Raw genomic sequence first — 15,503 nt, forward strand, 5'->3', positions numbered from 1 at the left:
ACATAAATGGCAAGATGACCCTAAAATAAGTCAATGATACATGCTACACATACTGAGAGAAAATATAGAAGCAAACATTGAGAAAACAAAAGGAACACCTGCCTGAATTGTGTGTCAAACTAATTGAGTTTATTCAATTTAAGTGCCTGGAATAGATGCCAGAGAACTAAAACACTTTCTAGAAGATGTACAAATAAATTGTAATGCACGTAAGATCTTAAGCAACTACATACAATTTCTAAGTTCTTCATTCATTATTTGTTTTCCCTGAATACCTTAACTATTCATCCTTCAAAACACAGAAACTATTAGACAACATCCTATAAAAGAAAGTATCATTCAACCTGCTTATCTTTTCAGAATATATATGGAATAAAATACTGCACATTAAATCACAGTATTGTATAAAGAAAAAGATAAAAATCTTAAGAAAAATTGAGACAGCACTTACTTAAAGAGACATGAGTAAATCTTCACAATGAGAGGAGGTCATGAACTATAATAAATGAAGATGCAGTCTCTCATCAGAAGCTGTAAGCTCATTTAAACCAATAGCCACAAAATCATCTCCAGTGTAGGTTCTGTTTGGGGAGGACAAAGCAATGGCCCAGCCCATTCTCTGAATCCTGCCCATGGAAAATCACTGACTTCCCCTATGAATACTATCACAGGTGAATAACCCAATCTCTAAGGACAGCACTAGGTCTCTGAAAGTCACAGTGAAAATAAAATACAACTACAGAAAACTGAACTTTCTCTCTGTAAGAGGGATGGACTTTGCACGTCTCACAAAGGAAAACCACTGCTTCTGCACTCTGAGTATTGACGTCAGAGACCTGCCCTGCCAGGAGCCCACCTGCCTTGCAGTTTACCTTGGAAAAATGGTCATTCTCGTTTATGTGAGAATCATGAACCAAAACTAAATGGTTTATGCAATTACATTAAGATGAATGAAACCCCCATCTGAAATAGCATTTTGTTTAGTCGAGTTATAGGGCATGCTAGCACAACACAGTTTGTAATTTAAAAAAAATATTTGCCACAGACATTTTAAAGCATACTTGAATGAGAAAGATGATAGGTTCATCTTCAGAATACAAATCACTCCAATATTTAAAACTACATATATTGTTAAAATGACCCAGAGTAATCATAAACAGGAAAGCCTTTTACTATTTCGCTTCATTTAACTCCATTCAAAGAGACTTTTCACATATTACCTTTAGAATCTCTGAAACAGAAGAGAAAAAAAAAATCTCCCTTCTTTAGTAAACTTTTCACCATTGGGAAAGAAATACAACCTAAGGTTCCCTTATTTCTTTTGTATAAAATTCACATTAAATCATACAAGCACACATTTTAACAAAGGTCTCATACTCCTGTTGCTTACCTAAGAAGTCTTGTCGTTAGAAAGAAAAGAAAATCTTTGCTTTTCTCAAATGAGAAATGAAATTAATTTGATTGAAAAAAAAAAAAAAAGCAATTCTCTACCAGAACCAGGAGGCCATGCATTACTTACCATTTCATTCTAGCCTATTTGTACTTTTTAGCATCCCAACATGGGTGGTTCAGTGCTGACTGCACAATGTAACATGATCTACTCTCTAAGCCAATAAACAAAGATGCTTATGTGACTGCACGCCCTTTGGCACACTAATTATTGCCCTGGTGAGCCATCAGCAGCTGGCCTCTCTGAGTGGATAGCTAACTGGAAGTGGCATCATTTTGACTGTGAAAGGTATTTTTTAGCAGCCAATTCAGGATAGTTACTGTTTCTTAATTGAAGTACAGTTCATTAACAATGTTGTATCAGTTTCTGATATACAGCAAAGTAATGATATATGTCTCTGTGTGTATATATATATTCTTTTTCATATTATTTTCCATTATGGTTTATTACAGGATGCTGGACATAGTTCCTATGCCATATAGTAGGACCCTGTTGTTTTTCTATTTTATATATAGTAGTTTGTGTCTGATAATTCCAAACTTCTAATTTATCCCTCCTCCATCTCCTTCCCCCTTTGGTAGCCACAGGTCTGTTCTCTATGTCTGTGAGCCTGTTTCCGTTTTAAGCATAAGTTCCTTTATGTGATATTCTAGATTCCACATATCAGTGACAGTGATGTCATATTGTGTGTCTTTGGATTACTTCACCTAGCATGATAATCTCTAGGTCCATCTATGTTGCTGCAAATGGCATTATTTTGTTCTTTTTTTTTTTTTTTTTTACAGCTGAGTAGTATTGGGATGGTTACTTTGTATATTTTGTTAAACACTTACCAAAAGGAATAAGCATATTAATGCCCAATCCTAGCCCATGCCTGTGCTTGTCAGTCATAAGTTTTGAGTCTGAGACAATGGAAGGAAGATTAGAGAAAAATTGACAAAGAGTTTGTATAGTTAACACATCAACAACATCATACAAACCTACATAACTCCACTACCATGAATGTGCCTTAGAAAAAAGGAGTTTTAGATTATTTGACTCTAGAGACTGTAATGATCTCTTTAAATAACAAGGCAAATCTTATGAAGCAAAGGAACATGTTTATAATTCCTTCTGAGCCCCAAAGGATGTCCCTTAATAGAGATTCTATAAGGAATCCGATACCTAGAACCTGAAATAGTACTGAAGGAATGGAGGGCAAGTAACAGATGTTTTCTAACCAAATAATAGATGATAGAATACATCTTGATAATAGCTCAAATCTCCATTCCTCAGAGCACTATAACTGATTATTTTACTAGGTATTCATAAAACCATAGAAAATAGGAAAGCAGGTATTTTACCCATTTAACAGATGAGAGAAAAAAAATCACAGGGCCATTATTCACTGGGACCTTCCCTGTGTCAGGAATCACACTGAGTTTGTTCCATGTGTTAACTTATCTCATCTTGCCCATAACCCCAAACAAGAAACTCTATTTCATTTCCCAGTTTACTGATGAGGAATCTGAGATGCAGGATGGTAAAGGCATTTGCTTAAGGACACACAGGATATGTAGAGTGATAGACCCAAAGCTCCAGTTCTGAAAAGTTCTGGAGCTTCCAGCTTGTCATACCCTGAGAAACCTCTAGCATTTCCCTTCCTCTCATATCCTCTTATTTTGCATTCAGACAATAAGCAAACAGAATTACCAAATGTAGTCTCTGATGTGAAAAGCAGCAAGTGTTGATGGTTTCTGAATGTCTACAGAGGGTTTCCTAGAGCACACCTCCAGGGGCCTCTTCGCGACAGACTGCACGTGAACAGTGACCGCTAGAAGGGCATCACACACTCGCCCTGACCTTTCGAAGGAACCGCAAGTTAGTACGATGGAGACAAGACAGACTTTTAGAAAGTTAATTTTAAAAGTAGGTAATGTAACGAAGGAGAACAGCATGGAGGTTCTTTAAAAGACTAAAAATAGAGTTGTCATATGAGCCAGTAATCCTATTCCTGGGTAAATATCCAGAAAAGACAAAAATTCCAACTCGAAAAAACAGATGCACCTCAATGTTCATAGCAGCATTATTCAAAACAGTCAAGACATGGAAGTAACCTAAATGTCAACTGACATATGAATGGATAAAGAAGACGTGATATGTATGTGTGTACTGTGCTGTGGTCAGTCATGTCCAACTCTTCACGACACCATGGACTGCAGCCTGCCAGGCTCCTCTGTCCATGGGGACTCTCCAGGCAAGAATACTGGAGTGGGTTGCCATGCCCCACTCCAGGGGATCTTCCCAACCCAAGGATTGAACCTGCGTCTCTTATGTTTCCTGCATCGGCAGGCGTATTCTTTACTGTGTCACCTGGGAAGCCCACTGTGTAGCATAGGGAACTGCTGCTGCTGCTGCTGCTGCTGCTAAGTCGCCTCAGTCATGTCCGACTCTGTGCGACCCCATAGATGGCAGCCCACCAGGCTCTCAAGGCCCTGGGATTCTCCCGGCAAGAACACTGGAGTGGGTTGCCATTTCCTTCTCCAATGCATGAAAGTGAAAAGTGAAAGTGAAGTCACTGAGTCGTGTCCAACTCTCAGTGACCCCATGGACTGCAGCCTACCAGGCTCCTACGTCCATGGGATTTTCCAGGCAAGAGTACTGGAGTGGGGTGCCATTGCCTTCTCCGAATATTCAATATCTTATAATCTATAGTGGAAAAAATCTAAAAAAGTATAGTAATATCTATATCTATCTGAATCACTATGTGTACACCTGAAACATAGTAACTCAACTATACTTCAATTTATAACAAAAAGGGGCCACAAAATTTTTTTAAAAATTAAAAAATAAAAATAAAAAGATGCTAAATGGCTCAAAAAAAGTATGCAACATATAAGCAGATGGTACAACATTCATAACACACAAAAGATCATATAATGCAAACTGAGCAACACAATCACAGTTTCTCCCCGGGGAAGGTTATTATTACCACGTTTTGTGAATACTTCTGGAGCTATTTTATGTATAAAGAGGTCTAAAAATGTATAAAACAATACTTTAAGGGCCTCTTAGATACAGAAAACAGCTTGAAATCCTTTTTGCCATTGAAGTTAGATCAAAAATAGGCAAGTCTTTTAATAAAATCTAGTTATTTGCATCACATAAAATTATCTGGATATAGGCTTTTTCAATCCTCCTTAATCTAGCACAGAAATTACAAGAAAGGAAAGAGTAGAGAATGATCTAACTGAGAGAGCTAAGATGAAGGACGAAGCACACTTACTGAAAAGTCCACGTATATATTTATGTTATGACAGAATAACTTTGATGTACAGAAGAAATTAACACAACATTGTAAATCAACTAACGCTTCAGTTTGAAAACTCAAACATGCACAAGGGCACAAAAGTCCGTAAGGGTGAGACTGATGGTAACCCTGACCAACGGTGGCGCCTGTCCCACATGTGTCCACCAATTATCTGCTGACAGCTGTCAGGGCTAACTTCAGGGGTGAGAGAGCTGATGAGAAAGGAAGGTGGGGTAGAATGAGAGGAACAGTGTACACGTGTGTGCTAAGTTGCTCCAGTCATGTCCACCTCTTTGCGACCCCATGGACTGTAGCTAGCCAGGCTCCTCTGTCCATGGGGATTTTCCAGGCAAGAATACTGGAGCGGGTTGCCAAGCCCTCCTCCAGGGGATCTTCCCAACCGAGGGATCGAACCCACATCTCTTACATCTCCTGCACTGGCAAGTGGGTTCTTTACCACCAGCGCCACCTGGGAGTTTCTCAAAGGAAGGCTTCCTCACCCTACCTCCAAATCCAATCACAGTCAACTAAACAGATCAGAGAGCAAACTCTTCCCTCTGAATGCTTGCGCTACTCACAGTCTGTCTCTATGCACTGACCCCACCACCCCGACTGAGGCTAGAAGAATCAGGCGTGGGTGTCTAACCAAAGGCCACGTAGTGCCTGTGAGATGAGCTGGCGATTTCAGAGGGCTAGAGAGTGATCAACCAATTGGCAACAAATTCCTTTTCCATGGAGAGAGTGAATACGAGGCAGAAAGAGAGAATAAGTCACAGTTTGGAGCAGGAACAAAGGTCAAAGATGACACAGAGGCAAGGCAGCATGAGAAACCGTGAGTCAGCAGGGGATATGAAGTGTCCTGAACAGAATGAAGCCAGTAGGCAGTAACAGAATCAGTGGAAATGGTCAACTGAGTGCCTGTAGCATTGGTGAACTCCTCAGGTGATGACAAGGACCTGCTCCATTTGTATGATCACTGGGTCTCTAAAACTCCTGGCATCCCAAACAATGTTCCAGTTCTCTGTGAGGTTTGCCTCACAGAGTGGTTGTGGCTGAAAGATCTTCCCCTTTCTTCCATCCTGTGAATTCTAAAATAAGCCTTCATTAGTGTGGTAGGTAGACTGTTACATCACCGGCCCCCAGGAAGCACCCCTCCAGCATCCATCCCTCTGTGTAGCCCCCCTCCACAATGACTCTGGGCTTGGTCACAGGAAGTATTTTGACCAATGGGATTTTAGCAAGGACCATGCAAATTGAGAGGTATGATTAGCACTTGCACGCTGGGGCTTTCCTCTTGTAATGCTCCTTCTGGGAAGCTTAGCTCGACTATGGATGATGAGAGGAGAGAGTGGAAAGAGACCTTACATAGACAAAAGATCATCTTGGATTTGCTGGGCCCCACTGAGCTCCCAGCTGAAAGCAGCTGAATAAACCACATGCCACAGAAAAAACCATCTGAGACAGAACAATCAGATGTCAATCACCTGAAGGTTAACAGAGCCTCAGAATTACAAAAAAACAAAACAAAACAAAACAAACATCAACTGTTTCAAGTCACAAAATTCGGGGGTAATTTGTTACATAGCCACAGATACCCAAAATAATAAAACTCAGACTGACTGTTTCTTGCAACCAGAAAGATGCTAAAATACCCATTTAAGAGGGTTGATGATTCTAATGCACATATCTCCTTACAATATCATGGCTGGGGCTATAGGAATCCTAAATGAATAGTCTGGTGATGACTCTAAAATAATCCATCATTTTATTTTTTCCTCTATATACTTCCTGTATGTACAGACAAAGAGTACAAACTTGTTATAGTTCTCATACAAAACTTGTACTCATTAAATAGAAAATAATTACCACTGACACCAAAGAAAACTTTTCACCCTAAAATAATTGAGGGCAAGAGGAGAAGGAAGTGACAGAGGATGAAGCGGTTGGATAGTATCACTGACTCAATGGACATGAAATTGGGCAAACTGAGGGTGAAAGACAGAGGAGTCTGGTGTGCTGCAGTTCATGGGGTCACAAAGAGTTGGACCCGACTGAGCAACTGAACAAAAGCAAGGCCTGATTTAGTTATTTTAGGTATTCTATCAATCTATTTCTAATGCAGAAAAGCAAAAATTAAGCTAGAGAATAGGATGAGAGGGCGCTCCATGAAGGCCTGCCTCTCTTGCCTTCCGACCTTCATGAATCAGACCAGAATCTGCTAGTGTTCTATCTTGGCTTCTACTTGGATCTACTTATTCTCCTACTAAACAGGGAATCAAAGAAAAGGGAGAAGAAAAGAAAAAGGCAGGCCTTAGAGACAGGTCTATTCCTTCAAAGCAAGGTCCACTTCCTAGGTGATTTCCTTCAGATTATAAAACAGAAACAAAGTTCCAATTTTTAAACATGGAAAATAGGGAATAGCTCTAAGGGTGAAGTCTGAGAGCTGGAAAATTAAATCTGAAATATGGGCCTTGATAGTAATATATTCGAAACATTTGTCGAGTCACTGAAACAAGTTCTGGCTCTATTTATCTTCTTGTAAACAGAGATTTCTATAAATATCACTGAAAAGATGTAAGGATCAGAAACAGTTTATTAAAACATTCAGCAGAAAAGGCCATGCAGGATATTAGTATTCTTATCTATCTGTCAAGTAAACAACATATGGCAACATGGCAGCCATTTAATAGTAGATAATAGCATTTTGGAAGGCCTGGCAGACTTGCCACTTTTTAAAAACTTATGTCATATTTCAATGATAAGAAGGAAGGATTTACAACCTGCTCTTGTTGCTAAATGGTATGAGCCACTGAGGGTGGAGATGCAAAGCAGGGGTCAAAATCTCAGTGCATTCTTCTCCTAATAGCCGGGAGTCAGGGTCTGGGGAGAAGAAAGAGCTGGAGAGAGAATTAACCTAAACCACTGTGAGAAATAAACTCAGAGGTCTCAGTGCTTAGCACAGTACCCTTTATACCTGAGTCCTGCCCGTGGCACAGAGGCTCTAGGCTGACAGAGGCTCCACCATTCCCTGAGGCTGCCATCTCCATATGTGACTTTCAGAATCCCTATGATCTCCTTGCTCTGAACTGCCCCTACCCAGAGGGGATACTGACATTTTTTTGTTCCCAACCCATGGACCAGAAAGAATCAATGACACTAACCACAAGGGATTCTGGGAAATGTCTAGTGCCTATGAGTATCTATAGGGCACTGCTATCATTGCCACAGACAGCATGCTCAGTTCACAGTAAATTCTGAAGGTCCCTTTCTGGAAAGAGTTTCAGAAGTGACATGGTACACTGTAATATTGCTCTCAGTGATCAGCCACGGGGCAGGATTTTGGTGGTGAGCAAGGGCTATGTGGGTGCTTGTTGGCTGCAGTCACCTCCTCTGCCTTCCGTTCAGCTGCATTTCTGAATCACTCTTTCCTATATATTGGGTTTTCCCAAACATGGGCCTGGGCATGGGGGTGAGCAGGCAGAATACCCAGAGTAACCACATCCAAGGCTGTCCCTCCTGCCTCATCACAGATGACTATAATCTTCACAGTAACATTTCCAAATGCATTTTGCCAAGGTATCCAGGCTCTGTGTAATCACAATGGGACCGTGAAAATGAGAAATGGAGTCTGACATGACATGAAGAATTGTGTTTTCCGCTTGTTATCAGTGCTGGGGAAGGTGTATTATCATACACTAAGTAGCTGGAAATCCTTCATTCCAGCTAGAGGCTATTTCATACAAAGAACACATTTTAGTCACTTGCTAATGTACATTTTCTACTGCAAAGAATTTACCCACAAAACAGGGGAGTAATTCTATTTAATTCCTGATGCATTTAATTTTCTTTAAACAGCCTATGTGAAAAATCTGCATTTATAAAAATGATCAGCAAATGATTATCAGCTTCCAAGAGAATTTGTCAGATTTACTTCAAAGACTATCTTCCTTCTGAGCATTTAGAATAGAATTCAGTCTCTAGGAGGTTAAATTATGGGCTTCTCAGGAGTCCATAGAAGCAAAGCACACAGAAATACAAATGTTAGAAACATTGTTCTCTGCAATGTGAGGTTCAATCAAGCCAAGAGTCAAAGCTCTAGAATAATTTGCTGTGTATGCCTTCTCAGAAACCACCTTTTCTATTAAAAGATCATGTCCTATTACTATCACTACTTAAATGGACTCCACAGAAGGAATATGGAATTTCACTGCTATGGTATGGAAGAAATACCAACTCAAAGAGCAAGTTAGAAGCACCATTAAGAGGAAAGCATTCTTGGCTCAAGTTTCCAGCTCCCTGGAAGAATCAGGAGAGAAAAGTCTCTAGTTTGCATCAAAGTTGGTTAATAGGAACATTAAACCTAGAATTACAGCCTCTTCGCATCTCTTTGGACTTTCCTGGTGGCTCAGACGGTTAAAGCATCTGCCTATAATGCAGGGGACCCAGGTTCGATCCCTGGGTCAGGAAGATCCCCTGGAGAAGGAAATGGTACCCCACTCCAGTACTCTTGCCTGGAAAATCCCATGGACGGAGGAGCCTGGAAGGTTTCAGTCCACAGGGTCGCAAAGAATTGGACATGACTGAGCGACTTCACTTTGCATCTCTTCAGGAGAGTAAATCATGAAAAAAAAATTTATGAGTAAACTGAGTTCCTAGAAATAAATATTTGTCATCTTTCTGGAGAGAGAGTTGGGAAGTAAGTGGAAAAGCAAAATAGGAGGATGAAGACAAAAAAATCAAAGAAGAAACGATGCAAATGTCATAAATTTCCAAGTTACACTATGATTATTATCACTTTTTAAAATTTGGAAATTGCGGTAATTCGCAAAGAAGTTGGCCAAACAAAAAAAAAAAACCCTATGAAAAATAATTTCTTAAGCACATGAAAGGAATCATAACTATTTCAAGGAAAACATTTACATAAAAGTCCCTCTATAAAGGCTCATGCTTTGAATACCTCTAAGGTCTCTTCTAGCCCTACTCTGAATTCTGAGAACTGCACCTGCTATGATATAAAGCAGAATCTAATAAAAAGCCCACAAAATTGGGTTTCCCTAGTGGCTCAGTGGGTAAAAAACATGCCTGCAATGCAGAAGATGTGGGTTTGATCCCTGCATCAGAAGGATCTCCTGGAGGAGGGCATGGCAACCCACTCCAGGATTCTTGCCTGGAGAATCCCATGGACAGAGGTGACTGGCAGGCTACAGGTCATAGGGTCGCCACGAGTCAGACACAACTGAAATGCCTGAGCACACAGCCACACAGTAAAACCACTGAGATGCTACAGCAGAAGGGAAAAACCAATAAGATCAGACAATGGAAAAAGAGAGCAAAGCATCAGATTCCACAAGGCTGCTGGTTACTGGATCTGATAAAAGTAGGCCAGGTGGGAGTGGAGAAATGAGTGCTCTCACACAAAGGGCAGAAGGATGGAAGCAGCGAAGGCACGTGAGTGTCTAGCGCCTTCTCAGAGAGGAGAAGGCCTGGGGCTCTCGGCTGACGCTGGACAGTGGCTTCTGGATCTCTGCATCCAGTGAAGCCAAGCTGAGCATTACAAGAGGGAACATCTTTTGGAGAACAATTCAAAAGGCTGGCAGAGCAGCTGTCAGAGTCTAGGATGAGAAACCTGGGTAAATCAGGTAAGAGAGAGCAGATAGGAGACAGAGGGAGTCCACCAAGAATAAGGTTGGAGACCAAGGGACCCTAGAGACATTCCAGAGTGGAAAAGAACAACTGGGGACGGCTTTCACTGGGCTCTGGGTGTGAGTGTTGGGGCGCCCAGTCACGAGCAGAAGAAACTGTTTCAGGTCCTCTCCCTGCCTGCCAGGTCAGCGGGCTCAGGTTTCAGTTGAAAAGCTCTGGGGGTACCCCTTTGCCAAAACTCACTGGGCCAGGGTCAGCACCTTATGTATATCCAATTAGCCTATCTTGGGAAGGCTTTCAAAGCTTAGGTTTTTGTCTCCTTCAAGAATTTTTTTTAAAAAAAGAGTGTTCTACGCCTTTGCTGGAGTACAAAACCAAGGTTTATGAGTATATTTTTATCAAGAGAAGGAAGCAAATGTGGTAATCTCTACATGGGATGCTTTATTTTAATATTTAATGAGATGCTAATTTTAATTTGCAAGGCTACAAAATTAAGGATAAACTTGACACTGGTGGCACAATGATTTATAACTGAGTCACTCTGCTGTACACCAGAAACTAACACAACACTGCAAAGGAAATGAATTCCAGCAAACAAATTTCATAAAAAAGGGTGCCATCTTCCCACGCAAAGAATAAACTGTGCAGGAAATTGTGAACCATTCAATTAAATTTAACTCAATAATCTGAGACTCAATTATGTCCGGATCAATGGCTGCCTGGGGCTGGGGTGGTCAAAGGAAATGGATGGCAAACAGGCAGGAAGGAACTTTTTGAGAACAGTGCTCAGCAGAATGGAAAATATAAGGCTTCTGGGGCCAAGTTATAATTACTTAAAATGACAAGAGTATACCTGGCCTCTGGATTCCTACCATTAGCACAACCACTAAAGCATGAAACTAAAAAACAGATGGCTAAGGCATTGTTATGGCATCCAGATCGTTCTCGATCATTTTAAAAGTAATGAAATTCAATAATTTTAATCAAGTAAGAGAATAGCTATGTGACCTTGGATTCGATTTTTTAGATCTGATACTAAAAGCACAACCATAAAAGGAAACAAATGATAACTTGAATATTATCAAAATTAAAAACATTTGTGCTCCAAAACACATCAATAAGGAAATACAAAACTAAGCCACGGATTATGAGAAAAATATTTATAGATCATAAAGTTAGTAGAGAACTTGTATCCACAACATATAAAAAGAAAACTCTTCAACTCAAAAGTAAGACAAACATTTAAAAAAAAAGAAAAAAAATTGGTCAAAGGTTTGGATAGGTACTTTTCCAAAGAAAATATACAAACGGCCAACAAACACATGAAAAGACGCTCATATAATTTATCCTTAGGGAAATACAACTTAAAACCAAAATGAGATACCGCCACACCCATTTGAATAGCTATTTTCAAAAAGATCGATCATATCAAGTGTTGGTGAGCATGGGGAGAAACGGGAATTCTCCTTCGCTGCTGTGAGATTGTGAAAAAGTAGCCACTTTGGAAGATAATTAGCCAATCTCTCTTCTCTCTCTCTCTCTCTCTTTTTTTTTTTTTGCAGATAAAGCAAGAAACTAAATTGGTAAGGGGCACCCAGGCGGAGGGTAAGGGTGCCCACATGGCTTCATCATCTGGTTCACAGCCTCGGGCTTTACCGTAATCTGGCAAGCTCTTAAAAGTTAAAATACATTTATTATAAACTCAGCAATTCTACTCTTAGGTATTTACTCAAGAGTCAGTTCAGCTGTGTCTGACTCTGCGACCCCATGGACTGCAGCACACCAGGCTTCCCTGTCCATCACCAACTTCTGGAGTTTACTCAAACTCATGTCCATCAAGTTGGTGATGCCATCCAACCATTTCATCTTCTGTTGTCCCCTTCTCCTCCCACCTTCAATCTTTCCCAGAATCAGGGTCTTTTCTAGTGAGTCAGTTCATCCCATCAGGTGGCCAAAGTACTGGGGTTTCAGCTTCAGCATCAGTCCTTCCAATGTATATTCAGGACTGATTTCCTTTAGGATTGACTGGTTGGATCTCCTTGCTATCCAAGGGACTCTCAAAAGTCTTCTCCAACATCACAGTTCAAAAGCATCAATTCTTTGGCACTCAGCTTTCTTTATAGTCCAACTCTCACATCCATACATGACTACTGGAAAAGCCATAGCTTTGACTAGACAGACCTTTGTTGGCAAAGAACTGTCTCTGCTTTTTAATATGCTGTCTAGGTTAGTCATAGCTTTTCTTTAAAAGGAGCAAGTGTCTTTTAATTTCATGGCTGTAGTCACCATCTGCAGTGATTTTTGAGCCCAAGAAAATAAGATTTCTCATTGTTTTACTGTTTCCCCGTCTATTTGCCATGAAGTGATGGGACTGGAGGCCATGATCTTAGTTTTCTGAATGCTGAGTTTTAAGTCAACTTTTTCACTCTCTTCTTTCACTTTCATCAAGAGGCTCTTTAGTTCTTCTTCACTTTCTACCATAAGGGTGGTGTCATCTGCATATCTGAGGTTATCAATATTTCTCCCGGCAACCTTGATTACAGCCTGTTGCTTCATCCAGCCCAGCATTTCACATGATGTACTCTGCATATAAGTTAAATAAGCAGGGTGACAATATACAACTTTGACATACTCCTTTCCTGAGTTGGAACCAGTCTGTTGGTCCACGTCCAGTTTTAACTGTTGCTTAAAAACTTTCATTACTTAAGAGTAATTTTCATGATCTGTTTTCACATAAATCCACAAAAAAACTTGAATGGAAAGGGACATACCTGCATTTTTTATAATAATCAAAACTCAGAAACAATCCAAATGTCCCATCAATTGTGAAAAGATAAACAAAATAAGGTATATTCATTAATGGAAAACTACCTGGCAGTAACAAAGGATAAGCCACTGATAGGAGCAACAAAACCTCAAGACTACACTAAGTGAAAGAAACCAGATGCAAAAGATTATATGTGATTTCATTTATGTGATAAAACTATAAAATCAGAACTTGATTAATGACTGCCTGGGGCTGGAGGCAGGAAGGGATTTTTAGGGGATGATGGATAATCTAAAACTAGATTTGGATGAAGCTTGCATAATGGTATACAGTTACTAAAACTCATCAAACTACACCTAGAATTCGTAAATTCTGTGGCATGTAAACTACACTGCAATAAAGTCATAGAAAAGAAAAATAAACTTGACTATCCTGTGTTTTGTCAATCTAGACACACTTCAGAGGGTACACTCACAGCTTTGCTTTCCCTGCTAGGTGCTCTCACATTATACTCATTCTTGCCCCGGTAAGAGTTAAATATATCTATATTTTTTTAAATTATCACCTTAGAGTTTTATTTTGACAACTACCAGAAAGCATATAATCCTATTATTTTAATTGTATTATAGTTGATTTACAATATTGTGTTAGATTCAGATCTATATATATACACACACACATTCTTTTTCAGATTCCTTTCCATTATAGGTTATTACAAGATGCTGAATATAGTTCCCTGTGCTATACAGTAAATCCTCGTTGTTTTTGTCACACTGGTCATCATGAAAAAGTCTACAAATAATGAATAATGAAGAGGGTAAGAGGAGAAGGAGAAAAGAAAATTCTCCTACACCGCTGGTAGGAATATAAACTGGCGCAGCTACTATGGAAAACGGTACAGAGGTTCTTCAACAAACTGAAAATAGAGTTACCATAGGATCCAGCAATCCCAATCCGGGGCATGTATCCAGGGAAAACTCAAATCTGAAAAGATACATGCACCCCAATGTTCACAGCAGCACAATTCACAATAGCCAAGCCGTGGAACAACTGAAGTGTCCACTGACGGAAGAATGGATAAAGAAGGTATAGCACCTCTATACAGTCGAGTATTATTCAGCCGTAAAAGAATGAAATGACGCCATCTGCAGCAATACGGATGGACCTAGAGACTATCACACTGAGTGAAGTTAAGTCAGACAAAGGCGAAGGTTATATGACCTCACTTACATGTGGAATACAAATATACTTGTTTCTGAATAAAAAGCAATACTGAAAGAAATGGAAAACAACATGTTTGTCTATGAAAGTCTAATGGAGTTACTGAAGAAATAATTTTAAGAGGGGAAATGTGGAGATAAGAGCCTATTTTAACTAAAATAGATAATGCCAATGAAAATAAAATGCACTTGTCATTTTCATGAAAAAATATTTTTATCACCATCTGCAAATCATTTTCCTTAACATGAGTTCAGGGAAATTTTCAGTACTTACCAAAATAATTTTTTTTATGATATATTAAGATTCACTGCGGAAATAGTGTTAGACTTTATTTTTTTGGGCTCCAAAATCACTGCAGATGGTGATTGCAGCCATGAAATTAAAAGACGCTTACTCCTTGGAAGAAAAGTTATGACCAACCTAGATAGCATATTCAAAAGCAGAGACGTTACTTTGCCAACAAAGGTCCATCTAGTCAAGGCTATGGTTTTTCCCGTAGTCATGTATGGATGGGAGAGTTGGACTGTGAAGAAAGCTGAGCACCGAAGAATTAATGCTTTTGAACTGTGGTGTTGGAGAAGACTTTTGAGAGTCCCTTGGACTGCAAGGAGATCCAACCAGTCCATTCTGAAGGAGATCAGCCCTGGGTGTTCTTCGGAAGGACTGATGCTGTAGCTGAAACTCCAGTACTTTGGCCACCTCATGCGAAGAGTTGACTCACTGGAAAAGACTCTGATGCTGGGAGAGGTTGGGGGCAGGAGGAGAAGGGGACGACCGAGGATGAGATGGCTGGATGGCATCACTGACTCGATGGACGTGAGTTTGAGTGAACTCCAGGAGTTGGTGATGGACAGGGAGGCCTGGCGTGCTGCGATTCATGGGGTCGCAGAGAGTCAGACACGACTGAGCGACTGAACTGAACTGAACTGAACTGAACTGAAGATTCACTGCTATATAACTTCGATTTCAGATCAAATTTACTTTTGGTTTTACATTAACTTCCATGTCACTTAAGGTACATGAGATCTTAAAACCTAAGTCAGACAGAAAGGATCTGTTTGGTCCAGAGTCTCAGATGAGGGCTGAGACATGTCCTTTTTTGTACATGCCACAATGCTTCCTTGTCCCCAGGT

The 15,503-nt window shown here is 40.1% G+C and overlaps 1 protein-coding gene and 1 non-coding gene across 47 annotated transcripts in view; one reads left to right on the plus strand and one right to left on the minus strand.

Moving 5' to 3' along the window:
- The window catches only part of NRCAM (neuronal cell adhesion molecule), a 311,070-nt gene that overhangs the window by 95,069 nt on the left and 200,498 nt on the right, over positions 1–15,503 (minus strand). For 7 of the 46 annotated variants that reach the window (XM_060414704.1, XM_060414707.1, XM_060414696.1 and 4 more), the window contains exon 1: positions 452–545. The exons of 28 other annotated variants lie outside the window; for them this stretch is intronic. The gene's annotated coding sequence lies outside the window, so the exon portion shown is untranslated. 11 more of the 46 variants (XM_060414711.1, XM_060414708.1, XM_060414699.1 and 8 more) reach the window with 6 other exon arrangements.
- Positions 9,134–9,207, plus strand: TRNAY-AUA (transfer RNA tyrosine (anticodon AUA)). The gene has a single exon. It is a non-coding gene; the product is annotated as a tRNA-Tyr (tRNA).

This window comes from Ovis aries, chromosome 4 (genome assembly GCF_016772045.2).
Source record: "Ovis aries strain OAR_USU_Benz2616 breed Rambouillet chromosome 4, ARS-UI_Ramb_v3.0, whole genome shotgun sequence".
Taxonomy (NCBI): domain Eukaryota; kingdom Metazoa; phylum Chordata; class Mammalia; order Artiodactyla; family Bovidae; genus Ovis; species Ovis aries.